The sequence below is a fragment of the Nannospalax galili genome, unplaced genomic scaffold (genome assembly GCF_000622305.1).
Source record: "Nannospalax galili isolate Female #2095 unplaced genomic scaffold, S.galili_v1.0 scaffold243, whole genome shotgun sequence".
In the NCBI taxonomy this organism is placed as follows: Eukaryota; Metazoa; Chordata; class Mammalia; order Rodentia; family Spalacidae; genus Nannospalax; species Nannospalax galili.
In genome coordinates, this window is record NW_008353490.1 from 9,552,982 (window position 1) to 9,559,588 (window position 6,607).

The 6,607-nt window shown below is 51.4% G+C and overlaps 1 pseudogene; it reads left to right on the plus strand.

Annotated features, from left to right (window-relative positions):
- Positions 1-245: 245 nt before the first annotated feature.
- The window catches only part of LOC115067284, a 13,445-nt pseudogene continuing 7,083 nt past the window's right edge, over positions 246-6,607 (plus strand).

Sequence of the window (6,607 nt, forward strand, 5' to 3'; positions counted from 1 at the left end):
GGCGACCCAGACACACATCACAGCTCAGAAACCACACGGGAGCTGTGCTGTGGAGGCCGCCGCGCCTTGAAGCAGCTAGGATGAAATTTATAACAGTGACCTGGGCCTCGTCAGCCTCATGACAGCGTGTAAAGTGAGTCGCTGCTTACTCACCAATTTGCTGGCGAGGTCGGCGAATTAGGAAATACATCAAAGGTCAGACAGTGGGAGTGCGTCTAGACGGGCTATTTCAGATTCGACACTCACTCCTCGTGTTTCTTTAGCAACCTTTGCAAACACTGATTTTTCAGAAATACCATAAAGAGCTTTGTTCTTGTCTTAAGTCATGAAGGCTGCTCCAAGTGACAACTGCCATGACCAGTTTCTGTTTTCTGCAGTGTCTCTAGCTTCCTCTGTTTCGAGAGAACGGTGACCTGAGGGGAAGTCCTGCCAGGCCCTGCTAGGATCATCACTCCTGAGAGAGCCCCCCCCCGGGGGGGGGGCTGCTGTGAGAAGCCAGGACTGCAGGAAACTCCAGAATTGTGCCCAGAGTGCCAAAAAGTAGAAGCTGCTGTGTTCCTTCAGGCCTGAGAGAAGGTTGGTTTCTTACTGTCCTATCATTCCTCCTGGGTTTAACAGAGTTTTCTGAGGGTTGAGGAGATGCATCCATGAGAATCCCACATGTGACCTTTAAGCCGAAGTCCTTCCTGTCCTGAAAAAGGACAGGGGAGAGGGCAGAGAGGAGGAGAGTGGCCTCCAGCCTGAGGCCACTGGGCTTCACAGGACTTGTCCCCAGGGTTCTGAGTATTGGGGACATAGTGATGATGTCCAAGACACAGGTGGTGATCAAGGCTGGCTGTTCCTGGGTCCTATGTGAGCACAGGAAGCCACTGCTACCCTTCAGTGCTCCAGTTAGCCCCATGCGGAAGGTTCTCCCAATGATCAGCATGCTAAAGGTTAGGAAACCCACCCCAGAGAAGCAGCCAGGTAAGAAAAGGGAAAAGAACTGGCCAGCACCAGTCCTGAAGCACCAGCAGCTCTGGACCATCTGTAGGGGAGCTACAGCAGCACCAGTTCCAGTAAGCCAAGTACACCTACCAATCTCCAAACCCAGGCTCTCTGTGCTGCAGACATAGGTCTGTCATAGGCAGAAGTAGACAGAAAGGGTAAAGAAAATAATAGGTACAAACATAAGAAAGCAAAATAGAGGTGCAATTCAAGAAGACATGTCCAGATGGATGTAGTGGTCCATGCTTAGGATCCTAGCATTAGACAGGCAGAGAGATCACTGCAAGTTCTGGAATTGCCAAGGATACACAGTAGGAATTGTGGGAGGAAGGGAGGAAGTGGGAGGAAGTGGGAGGAAGGAAGGAAGGAAGGGGAAGGGAGGAAGTGGGAGAGGAAGGGAGGGAGGGAGGGAGGGAAGGAGGGAGGGAAGGAGGGAGAGAGGGAGGGAGGGAAGGAGGTACTTGCAGAGGACCTGAGTTCAGTCCACATGGCAGCTAACAGCCATCCATAACTACAGTTCCGGGGGATCCAACGCCCTCCTCTGGCCTCCAAGGACATTACATGTATGTGGTGCACTTATGTACATGCAGGCTAAACACTCATACACATAAAGAGAGGAAGGGAGGGAGGGAGAGAGGGAAGGAGGGAGAGAGGGAGGGAAGGAGTGGGAAAGGAAGGGAGGGAGGGAGGAAGGAAGGAAAGAAGGGAAAGAAAGAGAAAAGATGAGGACATCATTTCCAAACCTGCACAGCAGAAAAGAATGCTGTAGCGATCATGCCTATCTGTGGACTGTCCTAGGAAAATCCAGATTAAAATGATGGATGACGTGTGTGTGTGCATGTGCATGGCTCATCTGTGTGAGTGCACACATACACATTTACACAATACTGCCACATGTGTGCATGTCCACACATAATCTGAACTCCTCACATGGAAGGTGTGCACTGCCCTTCTTGCTGCCCCTCTGGATTCCTTCTCTACCTTTTCACCAGCAGGAAGTTCAGGAGCCTTACACTCTATAAACTCTCCTTTTCTCTCCATCACCGCTGTCATTGTTCCTGGTGTCACCGACAATTCAAGACCCTCAGGAATTTCACTGGATTCCTCCAGGGGCTAGAAGCTACCTTCTGGTTGGGCAGTGCTCTACTCCAAGGCCAATATCTCAGGCCTATGTGCCTTTGGCTAATACTGCTGACACTGGACCAGGTAGCTGGCATTGAGGAGTATGGCATCTCAGGGATCCTTTTGCCATCCTCAGATTGATTCTGTGGGACCGCTAACAATGGCTACAGTGAAACTCAAGGGTTGGGCCCTCAAGGGTGCTGAGCAGCATCTATGACCTCTATTATGATATGAAGTCTCCCCGCTCCTGGTGGTGACTATAAAAGTGTTACAGGCATTATAAATGTCCCCAGGAAGCCCTGGACTCACCTCATCATAGACCTAAAACTCATGGTGCAGGAACAGCACAACCACCACCAAGAACTAAGGACACATGGCCTGTGCTCTGTGTCTAGTCAGTCAGCAGTAATTCCCCAGGAGTAAGCTTGACAGTTACCTGGTTTCAAAAGCACTCTATCAATAAAGCACCCTGCTTCATGTATAACTGAAATGGCATGACTATCTCTATCACTGTCTTTTGCAATACTTTCTCTCTTTCACGAGGACAAGGCTGTTTTCGTCTTCTGAATGCCTGTTGAGCATGACGCATGACACCAGTGATCAAAGCTGAGCAGAAGGGAAGTTTAAACTTTTGGGTTGAGAGCAATGTTCTTGCCTCCTACCACAGCAGGAACATATCTAAGTCCAGATGTGACATCTGTCCAGCTAAAGAGTACAGACCAAGGAACTCTACTCCCACCCCCAAAGTCCCAGCAGGACTAGCTCTGACAAGAAATTCAGGACAAATCCAAGTCTGGCCCAGCACCCTGGCCTACTTATACTGGCCCTTACCGAGGTTTACCTGTGGCTTATAGTTCTGAGCCACCCCAGCCATGCCAGGAAGGACAGTGAAACACCTCCTCTGCCTTGGTCACCTAAAGGTGTGTAGGGAACAGGCTGAAACAGACCAAATAATAAGCTCAAAAGTGAATGGAAGAAGAATACGAGGGGCATGAGGCAACAAAAGAGGGCCTTGCATAATGCAAGGGTCTGGCCAGACCCTACTGACCATCACTCATCATAAGCACTAAGATGAGACATGTGAGTAGGGCAAAGTTGGGCAACAGAGAGGACAAGGAGAAGTTGGTGTGTGGCCTCTGCAAAGACATGGGCAGAAAAATAGAATGTGAGTGAGATGCCAGGAAAGTCCACCTGCTAGAGGTGGGCAGAGGCAGCTAGATACAGGCTTGGAGTAGAAGAAGTGGACAAGAGGCTGGGACAGGGGAGTAAGGACAAGAGGCTGTGGATAGGAAACAGGACAGGGTTCTGGGGACAGAGGGCTGGGAACGGGGTCACAAACAGGAAGCTGGGAGCAGGAGGTTAAGGGCAGAGGGCTTAGCAGGGGGCTGGGGACAGGTGATGAAGGTAGGGAGCTGGGAACAGATGGCTGAGGATGGAAGCTGGGAGCAAGGGGCTGGAAGCAAGGGATTGAAGGCAGAGGGCTTGGCCCATGGGACTGGGAGCAGGGCTGGGGACAGGGAAGCAGGGACAGATGATATGGGCTTTTATTAACTTTCCCTAGCACAGTGGGACTTTGCTATTTCCTTGAACCCATTTTCATGTCTTTTCTCTTGGACATTGGAGGTGACCCACCAGGAAGTATGTCTGGAATGACCTCAAGGCTTCGGGGTTTGAAGCTAGGCCCGGTTTGTGCCTGGTACTTCCCTGTGAGACTGGAGAGCCTGTCTGAAGCTGGAAGGTCAGTCTCATTTCAGAGCCATGAAAGTGTGAAAAAGCAGAGGTTTTCTTTGGGAAGAATAATCAGGCCTATTCAGGTCCTGACCCTAGTTGGCTAGGCAGAACAAGAGCTCTGCCTGGAAGAGCCTTTGTGGTCCAGGAGCCCCTGGCCTGCTATGTGTGGGACAGCTGTCAGTGTCCCTTGGGCATGTGTGGATCAGCCCTGCTGAGTGTGACTCATACCTGGCCAGCAGTTCCAGGGCTCGCCCTAATCCATGAGTGGAAGGAGGCATCTATTATTTGGGGCTGCTTTTGTGTTCCTGGGTGGGATAAGAGGTGTCTGGGTGCTATGGTACTTCTGGAGGCATCACTCCTTAGCCCTCCTGAGGCTAGGGCATTTCATGTATCACTGTTACCATTTGCTGACACAAAGTGTCAAAGAAGAATTGTGACACAAGAGCAATACCCCCAGGGCAGGACTTGGTCTGAGGCCATGAGTCTGTCTTGAGTTCTGAGCATCCTCAGTCTGTGGTACCCTTCCTGGTTATCCCATCCTGATCACACACTTCCTTGGCCATTCCAAGCTGGCTGCTTCAAGTTCTACAGGTGGTCCTTGGCATCTTCTCTTACCAGCCCAGGGCCTAGCTACCCACGAGAGTAGGCAACCATCTGGGTTGGTTGGAGACCATCCTGAGAGCCTGCCAGGGAAGCCCCAAGTCCTAGGCAAACTGGGATATCTGGTCATCCTCCCCTACCATTCTTGTTTATTATTTCCCATTGCAGCCTGGTCCTAATGAGCCTTGTGTTCTTCTGGCTCCTATCACTCACTCTTACCTCACAGAAGGAGCCATCGTTGTGACATAGCAACTGGCAATGGGTAACACTCATTGTATGTTGGTATACCTTGAACCCTTGCCAGGCTCGGTTGGCAACATTCTGGCCTCTCATAGTGACTCACCCTTAGGGCCCTGCCCTGCTCCTTTCTGTATGTGCATCCCTAGGCCAAGTGGCCTTCAGTTCTGCCGCATGCCAGGTGACTTCCTTTCTTAAGGGGCCCTAGCCAGACCTGCTGTCCAGACAAGGAAGCAAGCCTATGACCCTGAGGGCCTTGGGCTGTCACAGTTTTCAGGACCATTGAGAATTCAGGATGTGATGTCTAGGTATGCCTGCCTGTTCCTAGGTCTGCACAGTGGCTGCAGAGCTGGCATGAGTGTACTTCTCTGCCTGTATCACACATGGATGGCGAATGGTAGAAGGAGCACTTGGTTCTCCTCCCATTTGTGTGGCTCTCACCAAGATGACCTACCTGTTTCAGAGACCTCAAGGTAGCCATTCCCCATTTGGGTGAAGTCTAAGAAGGTGAAGCTCAATCTGAATGTTGGCTTATTTTGTTTTACAGACATTGTAAGATATGTGATTACTTTTTCCTCTTTGCACTGCTGCTTGGAAGCATGGTACCCAAATGATTCGTGAATCAGATTGAATTGTTGCCTCTAAAACACATATCCACCACAAGTGGTGGTTCATACCTGTAATCCCGGCAGGTATCGGGCAGGAGGATCTCCAAGAGTTCTAGTCTAGCCAGGGATACAGTATGAAACCAAAAGGGGGGAAAAGTGTACCTGGAACCGCATTTCAGTCCTGTTTCAGAGAAAGTAGACTAAATAGATATGCTCAGACCAAGATACAGTGACCTACTCAACCTGACTTGGAAGGTCTTGAGCCCAGGGCTCCAGCAGGTTCCACAGTCCACTTATGTAACAGGCAGGTGACTGGGGTCTGACAACTGAATCCTTCCCTAAAGGACACAGCAGCTCCAAGTCCCCAGTCCTTCCCTGGGAGGGACTTGCCTTGGCCTTGAGCCCCAGGCTTATCTGTCTCACAGGTGTTTCCCTAATAAATACATATCCCATTCAAGGAAGGGCTTGCTGGACAGGGCCTTGCAAATTGAGTTGACCAACAGTCAAGAAAAAAGAGAAAGAGGTCTGTCAAAAGTGCTCCTCTCAGAACCATAGGTAACATCAGAACAGCTGTAAATTTTGTCAGCAATAGGATTGAATCCACGCAAATTTGGGGGACCAGCAGTACAGCGGGTGGTACAGTCCCTCCCTGGGAATCTAGTGAGACTCTTGTCTTGGTTGTGGTCAGCTAGAGGGCCAGTGGTCTTCTTGTTGGTGTCCCTTCCACTTGGCTTCAGCCTTTGCTTCCAGCACCCACCCTCCTCAGCACACCCTGACCCACTCAGGAAGGGCTCAGAGTGTTTCCATGAAGCACATGGAGGCCATGCCTAGCTGAGCAGGAGGATAACACAGTCTCACATTTCACAGCATGGCATGAAGGAATGGGAGGTGCCAGAGGCACAGAGCACTGGTGCATGGAGGCACGCTCAGGCTCAATGCAAGCTGGGTTCCTCTCTTCCTCCCAGAGGCCACAGGCCCGTCTTTCATCTCGTGCCTCCCAGAACCTGGTGGTTTAGGTTTCCCGTGCCTTGGCAAGCTGCCAGCAGCCTCCATCCACAGGCCCAGGGCTGGCTCAGGGCACAAAGGCAGCTCTGTTGGTGGAGCCTAGGGCGGAGGCCCCAGCTGGCTCCAGAGGGGTCTGGCCCAGACCAGCCTTGGCAGGAGATCGCTGGCAGCTTCAGGTACCAGAGGGAGCACCGAGGGCAAGCAGCCTCAGTGTAGAAACTGAGCAGCCATCCTGAAAAATCCATGGCCTAGGCAGCCAAGGAAGAACCGCCAGAAACCTGAGAGAGGCGAGGAGAGGAGAGGAGAGGAGAGGAGAG